The sequence below is a fragment of the Lissotriton helveticus genome, chromosome 5_1 (genome assembly GCF_964261635.1).
Source record: "Lissotriton helveticus chromosome 5_1, aLisHel1.1, whole genome shotgun sequence".
Classification (NCBI taxonomy): Eukaryota; Metazoa; Chordata; class Amphibia; order Caudata; family Salamandridae; genus Lissotriton; species Lissotriton helveticus.
In genome coordinates, this window is record NC_136065.1 from 838,782,016 (window position 1) to 838,803,917 (window position 21,902).

Genomic DNA, 21,902 nt, shown 5'->3' on the forward strand with positions numbered 1-21,902 from the left:
GAAGCCCCTGTTAATTAGTTGATGGATACTGCTGAGAGCCTCCGGCCAGACAAGGTCCACGAACTTGAAAAACAGAAAAAATATTATAAAAATAAATTACGGGGAGCACGACAATAAGCAAATGACGGAGTAAGCAATGAATTTTCCCGTACCGTAATCTGATTGGGTGAGCACAGCCTCCAGAGGCCCAGGGGGCTCTAGTGCCGGCCCCCAGCTCGATTATAAAGCACCGCCGGAGGACGGACGCCACAAACGGGACAAGCAAATCATTCAGGCTGGCTTTCCGTTGCTGAGGAATTCTATCAGACGCGCTCCACCGAGGCAGCAATGTCGCACCAAGGACACCACCATCACCAAGGCCCCCACAGCCAGGACCCCTGCGACAAGGAGCACCCGCCCTGTCATGACCGTAAGTGGCGCCTTTATTTTGCTTCTATGTTCTCGTGCTTTGCGTGCATTTGTATAGCGCTGAGTGCGCCATCTACGGTCCTGTTGGCGCAGAAAAAAACATGGGAGAGATGTATGAACACATTTTCCCATAGACACAAAATGGGTAAAACTGTTTGATACATCTGGCCCAATATGTGTGTCATGAAAAACATCCGAGGGCTTTTACGATGGTTTCGCCTTCTAATGTCAGTAATAGGTACTCTGGGGGCGATTATGAGGATTCTTAACATTCTCTTGCCATTCAATTATGCGTATCAAAAACAACAAACGGAACTTGATTTTCTGTAACCCTCCCTGCCACAGTCCTGTGTCTGGCAGCGCTGTAAATTGTTACACATTTAATAGGCGCACTTAATTTACTATGCGCACATATTTAGATGAAAAAGCATAATTCGAAGTTTTAAATGTACTTTTCAGCTTAAACGTTTGCTGTCTACAGTGGCAATCGCTGCTGTGTAACTATATATTTCTAGAGGGACAATAGCTAACATGTAACCTGCTGGTGATATCATAGACGTTGGAGTTGAAATTGTAGAATTCATGTATTCATTTGGTTATTTATAGCGTTGTATATACTACGTGAGTGGCATCGACGTGCTGTACTGGTACCTGTGAGGCAAAAGCTTTGGGTTTTGAGGCAGTCCGGGACACGTCGTGTTAGGGGACGGTGGGGGCAATGCAGCAGCTGTGGAAGTTGATCATTTTAAAACACGTGCATAGGTTTATTCTGTATACAAGCACACGTGTGTTAGTAAAAAGATTATACCCCATGGGTTTGAACATTGATTGTTAATTGTGAATATTGTATTTGATCTGAGAATTGTTCAAATCTGGAATGCAGCACCGTGTGCAGATGTTTCCCAGGTGTGCACCTTTAACCATTCCAGTATCTTTCGTGGTACAATAGTAAAGTGTAGATGGAAGCGAGAATCCAGCCCCTCTTGGGTTGAGGGCGCTGTGTTTCTTTAACACTGCGCCATTTTTCGCATTTGGTCGCCATTAGCTTCCCAGTGGTATCCTTGATGTGCTGCAGGGCTGCGGTGAATGATTTTATGCGCCGGTACCATAACTGTTTAAGCAACAACGATCTGTCTCCAGCTTGGAGGCTTTTACAGGAGCATGACATGGCAGAGATTTACAGAGCCCCTGCACACAGTGTGCACTTATTTGTACACTTCCATGTGGTCTGTTACTGTGTTCTTATCATCACATTGTGTTAGTGGATGCATTTTTTTTTATACATCATTTTCGAGAACTGACTTTTCTCTGGGTGAGGATAATGTTTATCATATAAGAGTGTTAAGGTTATGAAGTGACCTGCCCAGGGTCACATAATTTGGTGCCGCTGGGAAGTCAACATTGAGCCAGTGTCGCCTTTTCCAAATACAATAGTTTCCCAAACGCCCACATTGCCTCATCTAAGCCCAGATGCATTTCATGTACACTGTATCGGACCTGTTATAACCACACAGGAACCTTCCTGAATGCCTCATAAACGAGTACAGCCTCGAGAGCTTATCATGTGATAGCAGAGAGTAAACTCGTGCTCAATAGAGGTTTGTCTTCAGAATAAAAAGACTTCTTGTTATCATAGTCCATTCATCCAGCGGTTTAGTTTTAAGAAAATGGAACTTTAAAATAAAGCCAAGAATTTAACTCTGGTCTTGAAATTTGAGTTACGAGGTCGCACGTAGCATCACCTACAGTACAGTGGTACAATAATGTTTTAGTGTCCTCCAGGGCCTTAAGTGGGATGAAAAAATCAGGGGGTCTCTTAAAGGGGCGTGCCCAATATAATTAAGGCGTGGCTTAAAACAGTAAGTTAGAACTCTTTGATTAGCATTATGTGCCACCCGACTGATATTTTTATGCTTTTTTTGTCTTTACATCCAGATATATAATAAATATTTACAAGCAACATTACACCAACAGCAAGCCAGGACTATTGACTTTGCCAATGGTTGTTAGTTGCATATGATAAATAAGCAACAAAAACGGCATCTTTGTTTAAAACAGTTAAAATGTTTCAGTTTTGAAATTATGAGATTTGAAAGAACTGTAACAAGTCTCTTCAAAGATAGATGAAAGTCAGTGAAGGGCAGTACTGCTGCGAAATGAAGATTCTCTTTTTTTCACTTGGAGGGTGAGGTACAGGGCCAGACTGGGAATCCAAAGGAGCCCTGGCAATTTTTTCGGACAATCTCCTGGGTAAGCACTGCCTGGCCACAATCATCATGGAAATGAAAGGTGCCGAGGATGGCCCTCCAGCTCAGATCTTGTAACTTTCACTTTCTTCAGTCTGCACTCACTCATAGTGCCAACATCGGCCCATACCCCAGCCCGCTCACAACAATTCCCCATAATAACAGACACCACACAATGTTTTGTTGGAGAAAGTTGTTGCAGCTTTATTTGCATAAACATTATGCCAACATGTTGGGTTATCTTACAGGAGATCCAGGGTTAGGCCGCCCCTCGCCACCTGCCCACCTGATGAGCCATAAACCCCCTGTGGTGTTAACCGCGGTGGTGTTGTCAATTTTGGGGGAAGGGCTAGCTTCTCCCCCCGGCGGACCTTCAGTCCACCCCTCACTCACGCCCCTCCCCACTACCGGGGGCAGAGCGTTGCAGGCCAACCCCGGTTGCTCAGGTCCACAACCGCCCGAAGTACTAACGGGGCGCCGTCACTCCTCCAGGATCCCACCGGGGATCTCCCTGGGGATAATTGGCTCTTGCACCCTTACTGTGCTCCTGTAGAGGGTACACTTCTGTACCTTCCAGCATTGGATCGCCCTGTAACTCCGCCTGCAACACAAAGCAAAATAGTATTAGATAACTACCCCTTGCTGCCTGACCGTCGGGTTCGCGGTAGGGAGGGAAAAACAGCATCCGGGCAGCACCGCTCATCGTGGTCAAAGGGGGGAGGATCCGTCCACGAGGCCGACCAGGGATCAAAGAGGGCACCAGGCCCGCGACCCCAGGCCATATACCCTCGGCCCTGCCCTTCCCCCGCCGGAAGTGACATCACTGGGGACCCTCCAGGTCCCAGACACTAGAACACTTCTTGGGGGCTATGCCATCATGTGGCACTAAGGGTGGCTGCCCTCTTAGGTGGCCCCCTTCGGTGGCCCGGGGCAGCCTAGCAGTGGCACCAATTGCTCCCTTCCAGTTAGCTAAGCCCAGCAGTCTTTCTGAGGTACGGGGCAAAAACCTAATGGGGAGTCTTCTGGAAACGTATTCCAAATTTGCCAGGCGCTATAAGTACTTCTTTCTAGGTTTTAAATAAAAAAGGAATCGTACCCAGAAAAAGAGAAAACATGACATCTGACTGCATAGAAAGCTGCCTCTATATTAATAAAGAAATTAGGATGCATTAAATAAAAAACTCTACATTTTGCTGAAGGAGCATGGGGCCTGGAAGGTGTGGGGTCTGGGGCATAATGTCCCCTCGCCCCTCCCACCGTTTGGATGGCTCTGTCCTTAGCAGTGCTCACAATTTATCTGACCCCCTGCCTCGCTCCTGAAATCGATGTTACACCTCTATCTGTGCTCAGCTCAGGCATTGCCTTTTTTACGTCATAAGTGGCCCCTTTCAGGATTAGGCTTGACTGCATAAGAAGAAGAAAAAGATGAAGAAGAAGAACAGAATAATGTTATTATTATCATTTTAATTCAAAACTCTCAATACTGAAGGGAAATTCCGTTGGCCTGGACTGACCCACATTGACCGAAAAAATGTTTTAGACAGGCACTGAAGAAAGATATTTTCTGATAAAAATGAGAGTAGAGAAAGTGTGACATTAAAATAAGACTCTCGTTATTATCTCCCATTAAAAGAAATGCATGGGATCTGTGTGAAAACGAGAACTGCAGTAATAAAGAATTCACTAATGAGGAAACCTACATGGACAAACCATTTATGAGGAACACTTGCTTTAGAATTTTTTATATTGAATATTAATTGCTATGTCTAGCAGCAACCCAAACTCTAATCATAGCCATTTTTCCCACGTAAGTGAAATTTCAACCATTCATGGTCTGTGGTGGATCACAGAGGTTTTCCGATCCGCATGTGGTAGTGCTTAAATTGTGGCAGTGTTTACGGCGCTTGGCACCAGCACTAAGGGCCTCATTATGATGGCGGTCAGATTTTCGTTCGACCGCCATCCTGTCTGGAACGGGACCGCCTGACTAGCTATCGGCGGTCCCATCATCCACATTAGGATGCGACCGCCAATGTGTATATTTTGTATTGCGCTGTGTGCTGCTGGCGGCAGTTTTATTATTCCTAATGAACTCTGGGTAGGGTTCTTGGAAGACAGGCAGGTTAACTGCCATGAAATGGCTAGTGGAAAGGAACATTGTAATCCCTACAGCAGTGCCTTAGCAGGCACCGCCCCTGTTGAAGGGATTACTTTCCCTCTGATGGTCCGAAGGGCTCCTTGAGCCCGTTGGATCCGTGGTGGTTCGTCTCTCCGTCCGCCCTCCATCAGCCTGCCATTATGATGTGGTATGCGGACAAGCATGGTCTAATGGCGGTGGGACCGCCACCGACTCAGCCTGATGGTGGCGGTCCTACCGCCATCGGAATGAGGCCCTAAATACTTAAACCAAGAACGATTTATCCAGGTCACCACATGATGGCAGTGTTGGACTATTTTTGAACTGAGCACATCACCACCTTGTTTGACCTATAAATATACCTTAGGAAAAGCGACAGGACAAGAAGGGGTCCCAGCTGATCTTTGTTAACATAATCTTGACTTTTCGGCCACTCTGGTAACAAATGTTTTTAAAGTGATTTTTATGAAGGGACCCCCTAGAGACTTGGAGGGAATCTAAAATAGTTTCCATATTCAAGAAAGAACGAAGTGATCCCCCCCCCCCAATTATAGGCCGATCTCGCTGCTGAAAGCCCCAGCTAAAAGATTTGGCAGTGTAATCTTGGCAAAACTAGAAGAGGGGCGGTGGATAAATCCTTCTTTACTGAAAGGTAATATGGGTTTTGACCAGCTTTAGGAACAACGAAGCAAGCCTTGAACCTTACTTTGAACCTTGGTAAAATTTGTCAAGGCTGGAGAGGAGCCCCTCACATAGCATTTATGGACCTCTCCTGTGCCTTTGACTTAGTGGACAAGGATATCCTTTGGGACATTTTGGGTTGGGCAGGTGTTGATCCTGCGATATTGCACATTGTCAAATGTTTACACCACCATACCCACTTGAGGGTTCAATATTCCCAACAGGGAGAGTGTACTCCCCCTATCAAGGTTAAGCAAGGTTGCTATTTAGTCATTTTTCTATTTTTACCTCTTATAAATGCTTTAGAAACCTTTCTAATTACATGTACTTGTGACGTCCCGAAAATTGGCTCTCGTTTAGTTCCTGTCTTTTTGAATGCTGATGACGACGTTTTATTCGCACAACCCTTAAATGGCCTACAATTACTTTTACGTTGTTTTAACCAATTCATGCAAGAGCTAAAGCTCAATATAATTCACAAGAAATCATATGTACTGACTTGTGGTCCAAAGAATACCTGCCCGAAGAAATGTCTTAATGGGGGGGGACGGAAATTTTAAAAACTAAAGATTTTAATTATTTAGGCATCATGTTCAAGAAGAAACGGGATGGAGGCTTCTTGCGCAACAATTTCTAGCTTCACCAGAAAGCTAGGACATACGCCTGTTGTTGAAATGGTCATTTTGCACAAAAGTAAAGCTCTCAACAAGAACATATGAAGAGAGGAGAGAGTATAGAACACATTTTTGAATAGATCACTAGGGATCCCAACAGCTACTCCGAGTTTAATTACTCCTAATGAACTCTGGGTAGGGTTCTTGGAAGACAGGGTAGGTATTGCCCCCATCAAAGTATGGACAAAGATCTGGTCTGCTGACGAAGTAGGCTTCACTCGAAGCATAGTAAAGGATTGCCTGTTGCAGAATAATATGCTAGCAATTCCCTGGTTCAGGTATATTAAAAATATCCTGTGTGAGATAGGATTGACCAATTACTTCATGGACCCTGCAAGGTCTTCCCCTCTTTCGAAAAAACAAGTAAAGGAGAAGTTTATGGTGCACAAGGAGGAGGCTAGGCTTGTAAATATGCTAAACTCAATCAATCAATCAATCAATGAATTTGTATAGCGTGCTACTCACCCAGAGGGTTTAAAGGCGCTTGGGGGAGGGGGTTTCGCTACTGCTCGAACAGCCAGGTCTTGAGTTGCTTCCTGAAGGAGAGGTGGTCTTGGGTCAGGCGGAGGTGGATGGGGAGGGAGTTCCAAGTCTTGGCTGCCAGGTAGGAGAAGGATCTTCCTCCCATGGTGGATCTTCGGATGCTTGGCACGGCGGCGAGGGCGTGGCTGGTCGATCGAAGCTGGCGGGTGGAGGTGTAGAAGGTCAGGCGGTCCTTGAGGTACCTGGGGCCCAGGTCGTGAAGGGCCTTGTGTGCGTGGGTGACGAGTCGGAACGTGTTTCTCTTGCTGACGGGGAGCCAGTGAAGGTCTCTCAGGTGTCCGGAGATGTGGTTGTGTCGGGGGATGTCCAAGATGAGTCGTGCGGAGGCGTTCTGGATGCGTTGGAGTCTTTTCTGGAGTTTGGCTGTGGTTCCGGTGTAGAGGGTGTTTCCGTAGTCCAGTCGGCTGGTGACGAGTGCCTGTGTGACCGTCTTCCTGGTTTCGGTGGGGAGCCATCGGAAGATGTTTCGGAGCTTGCGTAGGATGTTGAAGCATGATGATGAGACGGCGTTGACTTGTCTGGTCATCAAGAGGGAGGAGTCCAGGATGAAGCCCAGGTTGCGTGCGTGGTCCGTTGGTTTGGGGGCGCTGCCCAGGGCAGGGGGCCACCAGGAGTCGTCCCAGGCGGAGGGTGCTGATCCCAGGATGAGGACTTCCGTCTTGTCTGAGTTCAGTTTCAGGCGGCTGTTCCTCATCCACTCGGCTACGTCTTTCATCCCTTCGTGTAGGTTGGTTCTGGCGGTGGCTGGGTCGTTGGTGAGGGAGAGGATCAGCTGGGTGTCGTTGGCGTAGGAGATGATGTTGAGGTTGTGTTGCCGTGCGATGGCTGCGAGGGGGCTCATGTAGACGTTCAAGAGGGTGGGGCTGAGTGATGATCCTTGTGGTACGCCGCAGATGACTTCGGTGGCCTTGGATCTGTACGGGGGGAGGCGGACTCTCTGGGTTCTTCCGGTGAGGAACGAGATGATCCACTCCAGTGCCTTCTCTTGGATAACTCTGTTATGGATCAGTCATATGTTTCAATGTTAACTGCAGAAGGATCCCTACCTGGCACAGGTAAAGGATTCAGAGCTCAGGTTTTGGATCACTGAAGAAATATAGAATACTAAAAATATGGAAGTAAAAATATAGAAAGCAAAAATATCGAAGTCCTATCTACAAACAGGTAAGTACAAAAATATTGAATCAAAAATATCGAAAAAAGATATATAGTTAGTCAAAATATCGAATTTTTAATGAAATAATAACTATAATTAACTAAAACATACTTAAAAATACTTAAATAACTTTAAAAGTATTAAATAATTAATTTAAGTTAAAAAAATAAACATACAATTACAGTTGTTTGACTGACTGATCTAAAAAAAAACAATAACACATGCACGTCAAGGCCATTATTACAGATTTGGGTGAATTGAAATAGTTCAAGTTGTCACATTTTTAGGAGTGCGGTGCTTTGAAGGTAGTGACTGTACTAAGATCTGGCAGCACTGGCAGAGAGTGCAATATGCAGTAGCCTCCTGAAAAAGAACTTGAGCCATGGCAAACTTTTACACATTAAGGGGGTCCTTAGGATGACGGGCGGACTTTGTCCGCCCGCCATCCTGTCGGTATGCGGGACCACCCGCATAAGGGCGGTGGTCCCGGGGGTGGTATTAGGATGTGCCCGCCACAGTGGCGGGCATATCCTGCATGTTAAGCATTGTGGCGGGCGGTGCTCTCAGCACCGCCCGCCACAATGCTTAAAAAGCACTTTTACATTTGCATAATCAAAGCGGCAAGCACCGGGCGGTGCCTGCCGCTTTGATTATGCAAATGCAGGGGGGTACCACAGGTACCCCCCTGTGTGCACCCCCCTACTCTCCTTCACTCTGGGAGTCCGCCTGCCTTTCCGTGGCGGCATTGCCGCCACGGAAAGGCATTGAAAAATGCCCATGATAATATGACTGGCGGTGTCTGATAGACACCGCCACCATATTATTCCCTTTCCGCCCCGGCCGCAAGGCAACCGGGGCGGAAAAGCGGCGGACGGTCTTTCCGTCCGCCGAGGTCCCCCCGCCATACTAATATGGCGGGGGGGAAAACGTGAGTGGATGGCGGGCTGATTTCGGGCTGATTTCCCCCGCCAGGCTGGCGGTGGCCACCGCCCGCCTGGCGGGGCAATCCGCCCGCTATCATAATGGGCCCCTAAGTGCTGCATACATGGGGTGGGTGTAAAGCTCAGAAACTCTCATGTCATGAAACTTTTCAATGTCTGTGAAATCTACCCTGGTAGAATAAATATCTTCCTCGGGCAGCCTTCCTGTCACATTTCGCCAGTTTCCTCCTCCTCCACTACCCGTATTTCTAATGATGAAGCGATTCCTAAACCTAATTCTCTGCCTACGCTTACCTTTATTTTTACCCTATTACAAATATTATCCAGGTCACTAATACCAAAAAATATAAGTTTATAACTGTATTAATCTGTAACATCATTATTATCTAAAACATAGATGGGCGCTCTCACTAGTCTTATTTTTATCCTCATTATGAGGTCCCTCGTTTTCGTTTTGTTTGCACAAGCTCATTTTGATATTGCAAGAACGTTACTATGTAAAAAGAACAAGGTGAAACCTAAAATATCTTCTTTCCTGCCCATTACTATCAGAACCCTGCTTAACGGATGCCTTCTTTATTCATTTCTCTAAAACCTCTTCTATCGAATTAGATAAGTTGTTTCGATGATTTCATGTGTTGTGGTCTCCTGCCGTGTTTACAGAGAAGACACCATTCTTTCCAATCTCAATAATGCTGGCACTGCAGCTTTACTTTATAGTGGGACAGCTTCTTATCCCACAAATATACTATTTTTTTAATAATAAGGAGACAAAGAATGCATTATTATTGAAGATTATGCAGCTGGTGTTGCGATGTGACTAAGAAATGGATAATGTAACAAGAGATGCATTTCAAAGTATTGATCTTGTTTTTCAGCATGCAAACAGGGGCAAGACCACTGCCACGACCACGGCAACAAGTGTGACAAACCAGGTATGGAGTGTGAAGAAGTAGTAAACCAAGTACAATATGTAATAATGACCCCTTACAGCTTAAAAGAAAAGCATGTTCGCAATCTGCATGTAAAGGGTTCTCCCCACTATATCTTTTTATACTGAAATGGTAATCCCAACTAGTAGCCCAGTGTCTGCTGTATTTATGTGTAATAATAATTTTCAAAGTGGCTGATTCAATCAATGACTTTAGAGAGTTGGGCGTTGTCAAGAAAAAGACTACGTGATCCTAGGAAACTCAAGTCTCATTTATGCAAGTGAGAATCACAGATTTAAGGCCTGGCTAAGCTGTTCCTCCCATGGAGAAGAATCTCAAACCAGCTGAGGAGAGCCCAACCTCGAGCTCCAGAGCTGCTCAGGGTTCAGTTCTTCTCAAAGATCAGTTGTTACATAACTCCCAACAAAGAGACACAAGAAGGCTTCCTGCCAAAGCTTGCCCTTATCATCCTCCTTCCTAGGACAAGGACTCTTTGACAGGTTTTGCCTTGTAGTTTGCCAGCAGCTATGCTCATTTGATCTTTATTTAAAGATTGACAAGCTGCCAAACTGCTGGTGTGCTGCAGGCCCAAACTCTCCCAGTTATGCGGTAGAGTTTTGCTGCCCAGAGTGTTCCCCCGACATGGGCGGAGAACTTTCAGTGAAAATGTAGTCGGCATTTTTACATGGCATGAAAAAAGATGAATAAGCATTGTCAAAGACGACAGGTCTGTCATCAGCTGCGAGCCTTTTGGATTTGACCGTGCCTGTTTTATTATGGCTTTTGCAAAACGTCAATGTTGGTGAAGCTGCCAAGCCTTTGGTAAGCCAAAAAACACATTGACTGTAAGCAAATATAATTTTTTGTTCTCAAAAAGCACACATTGTCATAGAAGTCCCTTGCTCTGAATGAAACCACTTTGCGTGTGGTTGTGCTCCTTTCGAAAGGGCAGAGTGCCTTCACTCACAGTGATGAAGTTAGCCATTACTTGAAGTGGGCTATCCCAATGTATGCTGTATTGGAAGGAATTTAAATCAAAATGGCCCAATTAAAGGCCAGTGGATAAAGAGGGCTAGCTGAAAGTCTCTAAAATGAAGCATAATATACATATAATAAATCAAAAGGTCTTGGATAACAACAGGCTTAAGGATCAGCGTTAGAATGTCTGCCTTTATTAATCTGTCTCCCAATGCACGTAAGGTGCCGGTCCAGAAGGGAAAAAACTACTGGCAATAGGTTTCCAAAGGCAGAGCCAGCTGAACTCTTCCTTCAGAAACGAAGTTGTTTCTTATCTGTATACAAGACATGGAAATGCGAGAAGTTGACCTATGAGGCATCTGCAAATTTTTGGCTGATGCCCTGATAATTCCAACCTCTCAGGCTTCTCCAACAAGTTGCTCGTGAGCGAGTGGTAGCTATCCTACTACCTGTAAGTAGCTCTCCTCTTTGCAGCCCAGTCTACTAAATTAGAAGCTTCTGTTGGTTTGAGTTGATATATGTATACCTAAATTGAAAAGTGTTTCTTCAAGAGAAAATGTATGCGTTTTAAAACTCCAAAAGCTGATGTTTGGAGAAAATTGGTTGACTTTCCAATTGAATTCCCATTCCAACCCTTGAGTTGGGTACCAATAAACATATGTTATTTCAGCATCAAGATACCTTTTAGAATTAATGCGTGCTTTACAAATATACATGTTTTGTTATTTTTTAAGCTGATATTTGAGTGATAAAGTATGCAGCTTTGGGGAGACTTATTACCTTGTTACAATGCAGCTATGACTATTATGTATTACGTGTGGCGCCGCGGCCAGGGCGACTGACGCTGGAATCTGGGGATCAGGGTTCGATCCTCGGCTCCGGCGGCAGGTTAGCATGCGACTCTGGGCAATAGCTTGCTTAATCTTCCACAGCGCCTAGAGACTCTAACGGGTGATTGTGCGCTATACAAATGTGGATTATTATTATTATATTACCCAATTGCAGACTTCCAAATTGATAAAACAATTTTACATTACTACTGGCTACACAGCCTGGTGTACTGAGGTGAACGCTATGGATAATCTTGCTTTGAATGCTCTTTTATGTAATCTTGTCTGACGTGTCCTTATTACAACACTAATAATATTAGCAGCTCCGGATGATGTTAATTAAATATGGGTAGCTCTTTTCACAGAAATGGCTGCAGACCCCTGCTCAAAACGATTCCCTTAATATATATGCTGGCAAAAACTATTCATTCAGTGCAGGATTAGCATATGTTTATTTTGGTGAGAGTTTGTTGATGTTTTATTTTACATGCCTCATTGTAAATACTGCTGCGAAATGGAGATAGTGTGATATTTCATTCTTATTAAAAAACGCACACTTCCTCCCTTTTGGAAAAAAGTCACACCACTAAAGAGATGTTCATTGATAGAAGTACAAATTGCTCCTGTACTCTGAAGGTCTGCCATTTAAAGAGGTATACAGCAAAATTGGCTAGAGAAAAACAAAGGTTAGTTCCTCACTAGGGCTTTTGGGGGGGGCGACCAGCGGGAGGCCTGCCCCCTCGGGTTTTTGGGCCGGGGGGCAGCCAGAGCCCATTGGGCTGCTTGGGCTCCATTGGGCTGGCGTTGGGCTTCGGTTGGGCTAGTTTTGGGCTTGGCAGCCAGTACCCATTGGGCTGGTTGGGCTCCATTGGGCTGGCGTTGGTTTCGGGTTGGGCTAGTTTTGGGCTTGGGGGTTTTATAACCGGCCATCTTGTGTCACAAGCCACCATTTTGGTGTTTGTGACACAACAGCCAGTCAGGGAGGACACTGGGCAGTTTAGCTTTGTTGACTTTAGCTTTGTGGTGGGTGTGGTGGCGTTCTGTTGTGCGGTTTGCAGTGATAGTGGCAGCGAAGCCTTTGGTCACCAGCTGCGGGGGACTTTGCGCGGTGTCAGCGAGGAGATCTGAGGAGCGTCTCTGCACGGGGCCCATTGACGGAGAGGGGTGGTGCGCTTGGAGGATCCGCGTGTCCGAGAGGCCATCCACCTTATGGAGGATGCGGGCCGCACTGACATGCTGCAGCCTCACTTGAAAGTGAGGCCCCGCGGGGGGGCGTGGCCGCATGGTGCACGTGGCCACGCCTATCAAGTGGCCGCGGGGTGGGAAGCGAGGCGCTGCTCCGCGGCCTCCCTTGGTGTTTAGGGAGGGTGCGACATGACCCAGGGAGGGGCAGTGGACGCGGGGGTGAAGCGGGCGTGTGGGGGTGGGGACCACAAGCGAAAACGGGGCAATAGAAAGGTGCAGTGGTCCCAGAACAGGGGCGGAGCGGTTGGGGAGACGCGCCCGCCCGGTGGAACAGCTGGGGTAGCCATGGAGGCCTGTATGCCGGGAGATAGGAAGGTGCACATGCTGTTGTTCATCGACATCATGTTGGCCAAGCAGAAGGTGACGATACAGGAGGTGTCGGTTCTCTTAGGGCACTTGAACTTTGCCTGCCAGGTGGTGCTAGCAGGGCGAACCTATTGCAGACATCTGGGCCTGTCCCTGTCCAGTTTGACACTAGTGCACCATCATCTGCGCCTGTCGGCGGGTACGAAGGAAGACCTGCACATGTGGCGGGCATTCTTGGAATGATTTAATGGTATTCTCATGGCCCCCCTGGAGGAGTGGGAATGGGACGCGACCATCCCCTTGGATGCGGCGGGGGGGATGGTTTTGGACTGTATTGGCAGGGGAAGTGGTGCGCTGACGTTTGGCCCCCACAGTGGCAGATCGGGGGAGGAGCATTACATTTTTGGAACTGTTTCCCCTGGTGGTGGTGGTGACGGCGTGGGCAGGGGAGCTGGCACACAAAAATTTGATTTTCAAGGTGGATAACCAGTCAGTGGTAACAAATAAACAATAGAAGAGTGTCCAATGCTATAGGTTCAAGCACGACCACAAAAGGGGAGCAAAAACAACGGCTTCAATTTGAGACGTTTCAGTGGTTATTAGAAAGCCCTCACTCACCACCTAGTGATGACATGCTTCATCATTGGGCCCACCAAAGAGACCAAGTGTCTCTTCGGTGTGCTGCGACGCCAGATCTACTGCGGAGCGGGTTAGTGAGTTCAGGCAGTGTTGTGCGAAAGTAAAAGTAACTAGTGAGTGTTGAATGATAGAAAAACAGTCCGTAGTGTATCAAAAATAATAACTTTATTGGAATAATCACTAGGGAAAGACTTAAAATTATGTGTCTGGAAATTGCGTCCACAATTAATAGAGTGGGAATTTCTTAGGTATCAGTCGACATGTTTCAGCCATGAAACGGTGTGATTTTACCTGGCATTCATCAGGACTATAGTGAAATAAACCCTGGTGGAAATGGACGCGCTAAGGCCCACCCCAACCTAGGGACGTGAAAGTGAAAATTAACAAAATGGTGAAAAAGTGCAAAAATAATTAGGAAGAAGAATTCATTCTCCCTAATAACTCCTGGTTTAGGAGGCTTCCGACTTTGAGCGTTTCTGCACTTTTCTGGTGTTCGAAATTCTCACCATGGGTCTCAGGAGGGGGGTGGGAACGTAATTGGCACACCGCCCTCGACGTTCGGCACCCGCTCGGCACCTATGTCTTCCCTCTACCGGACCCCGTGTACCAATTACGTTCCCACCCCCCTCCTGAGACTATGTCACTATAGTCCTGATGAATGGCAGGTAAAATCACACCGTTTCATGGCTGAAACATGTCGACTGATACCTAAGAAATTCCCACTCTATTAATTGTGGACGCAATTTCCAGACACATAATTTTAAGTCTTTCCCTAGTGATCATTCCAATAAAGTTATTATTTTTGATACACTACGCACTGTTTTTCTATCATTCAACACTCACTAGTTACTTTTACTTTCGCACAACACTGCCTGAACTCACTAACCCGCTCCGCAGTAGATCTGGCGTCGCAGCACACCGAAGAGACACTCGGTCTCTTTGGTGGGCCCAATGATGAAGCATGTCATCACTAGGTGGTGAGTGAGGGCTTTCTAATAACCAATTACTAATTATTAATAATTCAATAACCGTCTCAAATTGAAGTCGTTGTTTTTGCTCCCCTTTTGTGGTCGTGCTTGAACCTATAGCATTGGACACTCTTCTATTGTTTATTTGTTACTACTGGGGTCTAAGAGTGTCACTCTACGTTCCCCACCTCTCCTTTTGTTTAACTAACCTGTCAGTGGTACATGTCGTGAATAAGCAGTCGGCCAGGGACCCACAGGTGCTCAAGTTGTTGAGGGTATTTGTGCTGCAATGTTTGGAACATGACTTTTTGTTTCAAGCCCGGCATGTGCCGGGGGTGGACAATGACATTGCGGATGCTTTGTCTTGTTCACAGTGGCAGAGGTTCCATGGGTTAGCCACGGGGGCGAACGAATGCAAGACGCCGGTGCCGACAGGGATGTGGTCAGTAGGAGAGAAAGGGTCATTCAACTGGTAAGAGGTTCAGTGGCCGTTTCAACTTAGAGGGCGTACGAGCAGACTTGGTGGGACTTTTTCGACAGTAGGGCGACGCGGCACGACAGTCATTGGGTGAGAGGTGAGCAGGTGGTGCACTTCATTTTGGCAATAATGGACAAAGGAATGTTCAAGGTGACAATCGCGGGCAAGCTGTCGGGCATAGCATTCATGGGAAAATTGTGGTGGGCTATGCACTGTCAGCGGGTGAACTGGGTGCACGTTTATTGGAAGGATGGGCGCTGGAACGAGGCGCCAATGCCTCGCAGCGCCGCGCCGTAATGGCAGGGATTCTTGTCGGCCTGATAAGGCTCATGCCGGAGATTTGCCGCAACAGAGAGGAAGGTATTCTGTTTTCCACGCTAATGTTGTGGATGTATTTTGGGGCTTTTCGGTTGTCAGAGCTCCTGGGGACAAGAGGGAAATGGGGGTACGATGGGGGGAGGTGGAGTTGCAGACCAGGGAGGTGGCGGTTCTTTTGCAGTCCTCGAAGCCTGATCAACGGGGAGTGGGGAAGTGAGTTGTCATGGGACCTGTGACGGATCAGGCGGTGTGGGGTGAGATGCTGGCGTCCAGGGCGAATGATGAGGCGGGTGAGGTTTTTTCGACGGGCCGAGGGTATCCTGGTGTCAGCGGCGCAACTACTTTGGGTACTGCGGCACGCCTTTTGCGCTAAAGGTGAGAACCCCAGACTGTTTGGGACGTACTCCTTTTTGGTAGTTGTAGAAAGGTTAGGTAATTGCAAGTTGTGTTTATAATTGTTGCATGGGGAACATGTTTAGGGGAGGGGGTGGGGGGTAAAGTAGGAAGACAATATTTAGTGAGATTTAGTTTTGTACGGCACAGGCCATGGGAACTTGTATGTAAAGTGCACCTGTTTCCAATAAAGTGGCCTTTTTCACACCAACAAACTAGTCTGTGATCTGTGCTGCCCCCTTTTTGGCCCAATAAGGCTTTGGTGAGGGGGCGGCCGACCAGCGGGAGGCCTGCCCCCTGGGTCTTTTTTAGTTGGGGGCAGCCAGAGCCCAATGGGCTGGTTGGGCTCCATTGTGCTGGGGTTGGACTTGTTTGGCTTGGGTTGGGCTAGTTTTGGGATTGGCAGCCAGTGACCATTGGGCTGGTTGGGCTCCATTGGGCCGGCATTGGGCTTGTTGGGCTTGTTGGGCTTAGGTTGGGCTAGTTTTGGGCTTGGGGGTTTTATAACCGGCCATCTTGTGTCACAAGCCACCATTTTGGTGCTTATGACACAACAGCTGGTCAGGGAGGACACTGGGCAGTTTAGCTTTGTCCCACCCTCCCTCCCTAGGGAACGAGCTCCCAGCTGTTTTTTGCGGGGTTTGTTGTTGGATAGCTTATTCCTTTTTCAGCTAGGTAGGTTTCTTGGGAGCAGGTGCATCGGGGGGAATTTTGTATTGGGGTTGTCGCTGGAATAGGTGCTGGTGTGGTGCGCTATGTTTCTTTGGGGCATTTTTCCTAGGTCAGTTGTGGTATAATGATGTATAGTTACAGTGGAGTGGTGTGGCTCACTGGTTAGAGGCGGCAGACCCGCAAGCAAAGGATGGCCCGGGACCAGGGTTCAATTCACGACGCGGCAGGGTCGTGGACCAGGGTCAGATAATTCTCGCCTCGGTGCCTACTCTAACCAGGGATCACACTCCGCAAATCTGGGCATTAGCTTGCCTCATCTCCTCAACGGCCCCCCACATATGCCGGGGATGCCTGGTTTCACCTTGGAGATACCCAGTAGGGACCATCTCACAGGGAAAGCCAGGACGGGTTCCCCAGTGGTCTACAGCGCGGAGATACCCCATGTGGGGTGATTCATGTGCTTTACAAGACATCATTACATTACATTACAGTTATGAAAGAACATAAGAAGTTTACCTAGTTAGGTAGTAGTAGAAAGGTTAGGAAATTGCAAGTTGTGTTTATAATTGTTGCAGGGGGGAACATGTTTAGGGGAGGGGGTGGGGGTACAGTAGGAAGACAATATTTAGTGAGATTTAGTTTTGTACGGCACAGGCCAAGGGAACTTGTATGTAAGGTGCACCTGTTTCCAATAAAGTGGCCTTTTTCACACAAACAAGCTAGTCTGTGGTCTGTGCTGCCCCCCTTTTTGGCCTAAAGAGTACGTGTTACAGCTACTCATAGAAACACCTCTTCTAACAGTCACAATTAAGTATCTTCAAATAGTCACAAGTCCTCTAAACCACATTACACAAAAAAAACAATTTGCATCCTGAGTTTAGTAAATGCCTTTTTTAATACAACTCCACATAAAACACACCATTACATAAACTTGACATGCAAATGTTCGGTGTAATATGTTATTTATACTGCTTTGGAGGGAGGGAATCGGCCCATGGCTCACTTAAAGCTTCTCCACTTGTGAGTCATGGCTTTTTGCCACTGGCAACAATGCTAAGATTGTATAACACTTTCCAGATCTACATATATACTATAGATGTTATGATGAGCTATTTGGGAGAGATACTTTATCACACTTCCCAATTGTGTGATTATACCCAGAATTCATCATTGTACATACTTTTACTTTGTCTCTTTTAAACCCTGTTCTATTGAATTCATTCTAAAATGTCACTGAATCATGTACAGTACTGGGGGAGATTCAATTTCCTCAGACAGCCACAACAATGTTATTCAAAATGCTGCTTAACTTGAAGTGCACTTTGTTCTCTATGTAACCTCACAAAAGTCTCCTATTCAAACCTCTGAAGTAGTAGAGCCGACTAGAAATGCGTTTGCTTGAATGCCCGTCTTCTTTTAATTAAAAGTGTGCCTAGTTTTAATGTTAGGACAAACAAGGGTTTTAACATGGCCAGGAAGAACCAGGGTTGTTAGAAATATGCAAAAACACATTTTGTGAAATACACCTAATTTTTGCAAAATTATGTGTATAACACTAAATATATTTCACTGGTATCTCATATAACTAATCTCAGCAAACACATACCTTGCATAGATAAGTCATTCCAGATATCAGAAGGAAACAGGTTCTGGAGAAAGTGTCTTTTCAAGAACCAGTCTCAATCCAGCACACATAAAATCACATACAACTTTACAAGGTTTGAAATTTCACAAATTGTGCATATTTTGTATAAGTGAACGTAGTTATGTACATGAGATTACACCAGCATAATTTGCACAGACTTTGGCATTGTCTACTAAACATTGCCCTGTTGCTAAGCAGAGATGTGTTCCTTCCTGTTGAGTGGACAAATCAATGCTAGATCTGAATCCGATTGGGTGGTTTTATTTAGAATATGCATATATCTGTGTAAATCTGTATATAACACATAAGCACCTGCAGACTAATGTTCTCTTTCCCTTCTCTTACCTGTAGATCCTTGCCATCCCTGCCCTCCACAGCATCACGACCATGAGAAATGCACTCACGGTGGTGGTGGGTGTAAGAAGTGAGACTCTCCACACTGGGTTGGTACCAGCAATATGCAAACCCGCTCGCACGTGCCATTCCAGGTGTTTGAAAATGAAAAAGTTGATAACTGAAACCAATTCATGCTCAGTTTTCCTGAAAGAGAAAACACCTTACCCAAGCCGTCTACGCCCCTCATTAACTATTGCTGAGCAATTCCCCACTGCAAAAAAAATATGTTCCTGCTGCTGTTTCTAATATATTAAACTTACTGATGAAATTCACGCTTCCATCAAAGTTTTTTTATGTAGGTAATCTGTGATGCAAATCAACTGTTGCATGGTGGTCTCTTTACAACATAGACTCAGTAGATTATCCTGCTCTATCTCATCTTTCTGTTAGCTAAGTAAGTGATTTAAATGGGGGAAAAAGAAATGTTGTGTCAGTTGTCTTTAATAATTATTTTTTGTTTTGGAGTTCATCCTCTCCCCCTGGCATGAATTTTGGTGGGTGTTATGGGACATGCCATTTTCACTTTATTCCCAAACACGCCATCTTTTGCATAACTGCAGCCAGCAAGTCACCCCCCTTTATCACTATTTATGCCCTGGTGGACCCCAAACCTTACGAGAAATCGCTTTCATGAAGCATTGCACAACCATTGCTACATCATTCTTCCTTGTTGGAAACTCTTCCACCTATTTTGAAAACTCATCCCACACACTAACAATATTTCAACTTATTCACAGGGAAGCAACATGCATCTCTGCATTGATCCCCCTTCAGCAATAGCAGAGGGTCCATGCTCAAGCCTTGTAAGGAAAAGGAGTATACTGCTTGGGACCTCAGGCCTCTTATTCCAGGAAACCCACAATTGCCTCATCAATCGGCTCACATTCAGCATCAATCTACGCTTTCTCTTCATTTGGTGTTGCAGACCATTGTGCTTTCTTCCCATTAGCTTGCAACAATTGTGCCTGAAGGAGCTGCGTTTTTGGAATGCTTTGATTCATTAGAGACTCCATGTGTACGGCTGTAACATGGTACATTTTTGCTGCGGTGTCAGCCATGGTGATACCTCTGGCTATCTTAGTATTAGCTCTTGTGTGGGCATCACATTTTATTATCGCTATGCTGTTATGTAACGATGATTCTGCCACAGCTGACCAAAATTATGGGTAACTCTGAAGGCATAATGTGAGTCAGTGTAAATGTTAACAGTTCTCCCCTCAGGTAGGATGCATGTTCTTGTTACAGCATTCTGCTCATCTTATTGGGTGGATGTGCCAGGGGGCAGAGCTGCACTTTCAACTATGGTGTCTGCTATTGTTATAGCATACTCTGCTCTGTAATTACTGTCTAACAGTCTACTGCCTTGTCTAAAGGGTCTGATCTTGGTGTGGTGCCAGGTTCTATAGTATCAACACCAACATGCTTAGGGGTTTCATCAGAATAACCTATTGAAGGTAATACTGTTGCCAAATTTACATGTGAGCATCTTTTTATATTACATTTAGACACAAGGGGGCATATTAGCAAGAACCTCGTTAAAATTATCGCCTTTTTAGCGGCAAGAAACTGCCGCTAAAACGGCGATAATGAGCTTGCTAATATGCGTTATAGAATTCCCATAGAAGCCCAGGTTAGATGTCCTGCACATCTAACCTAGGCTTCTACTGAAATTCTATAACACATATAAGCAAGCCCATTATCGGCGTTTTAGCAGCAGTTTCCTGCCACTAAAACAGCGATTTTTTTAATGAAGTTCTTGCTAATATTCCCCTAGGTACTTTCATAACCTGTGTGCCTGCCAGCAGAAAAATGTTGTGTCCCTCCAGATGACAATTGTACCAAATATGGCACCTAGACAATACAAGTATAGTCCAACACAATGGGAACCGTCATCTCTACCGTCACAGGTGCCGACACTGAGTCACTGCTGAAGGCAAAATCACATAGTAGTATCCTACAGGTGTTTTCTTTAGCTGTGTCAGCACACCATTTGCAAAACCCCATCATTTGCAATGCCATTTTGCTCTGAAACAGAGATGGAAGGGCAGTTTGTAGTCAGGCACTCCCCATCCTGGCTCAGTACATATTGTCTCTTTCACTTTCTTGAAACAGTTTGCAAGTTCATTAGTCCATAGAATGTTGTTTGGTGTATCTTTTAGTGTACAGTGTCTCAATACGGCATCATCTGCATTCAGGTAACCACTTGCAGCAATAGTTCATCATCCCCAGGAAGGACATTATTCCTTTCTTGGTGGACAGGGGCAGCATGCCCTGAATCAATTGTATTCTGTCAGGTGACAGGCAGCGTGTACCTCGGGATTTCACATAACCCAGGAAAGGCACCTCTTTTTGGCAGCGCTGGAATTTTGACAATGAAGCTTTGTGTCCTCTCTCCTGGGGGTAGATCAGCAGGGCTAGTGTCTTTTTTCACAGGACTCAAGCGATGGATATGCCACAAGGAGGTTATCAGCATACTGCAAGATGATGTTCCCACCTTCCAGCCATAGTTGGTCAAAGTCTCTCTTTTGTGCCTGCACATTGACCTTGGGACTCTCAGTGAAGGAGGTGTATGGGGTATCTGACAATGGCAAAAGGCCATCACTCCATGGATAGACTTTAATGCTAAAAAACACTGAGGAGAGAAAAATACTCTGCCACTACAGATATAGATGATAATATAGTATTGGCCTCAGGCACAAAAGGCTCTAGGGATACCACAATTTCATAAGGTAATCACTTTATCAGGACAGCAGGTTTTCACCAATCCTCTCTTTTTTCAAATATCAGTTTATGGGAAGGGCATTTTTTGTTTTCCCCAAACTTCTCAGTTCACTAGTTCTAGAACTTTGTGTTTTTTAGTCATCTGTAAAGCTATATTCCCTTCATGTTTATCAAACTGCAGAATAACACCATCATTAATCATCTCTCAACACATACAAAATTCCTAATGGAATATCCTTAGTTCTTTGTCGGTTCTGAAGGCAATTAACCACGAGGCCCACATTTTTGGGATAAAACCTATTTCTTCAGCTATAGACATGTGTTGTTCTGAAGTTGGCACTAAAATAATCTCTCTTCTAGTGGGCCTAGTTTAATGCCCACGGCACAACCTTCTTTTCCTACATACAATGTGTCCTTGAGCAACTCCATTGTCCAGTACAAATGTTTGTCTGCCATGTAGGCGTACCATCCATGGAATGGGTCTCTAAAAAATGCTACAGTACAGTGTACGGGTCAGGTTCTAGTGTCAACTGTACTAAATGAGTGACCAAGTCACTCTTAATATCACTGCTATATTTAAACAGTGCTTGAAACA

At 45.7% G+C, this 21,902-nt stretch overlaps 1 long non-coding RNA gene across 2 annotated transcripts in view; it reads left to right on the forward strand.

Moving 5' to 3' along the window:
* The first annotated feature begins 248 nt into the window (after nt 1-248).
* LOC144753405 (uncharacterized) overlaps nt 249-21,902 on the forward strand; it is a 141,186-nt gene continuing 119,532 nt past the window's right edge. The window contains exons 1-3 of one of the 2 annotated variants that reach the window (XR_013594342.1): nt 249-409; nt 9,665-9,721; nt 18,542-18,854. This is a non-coding gene — a long non-coding RNA (uncharacterized LOC144753405). Of the gene's footprint in view, nt 410-9,664; nt 9,722-18,541; nt 18,855-21,902 lie in introns of those variants that run through there. The other variant, XR_013594340.1, reaches the window with a different exon arrangement.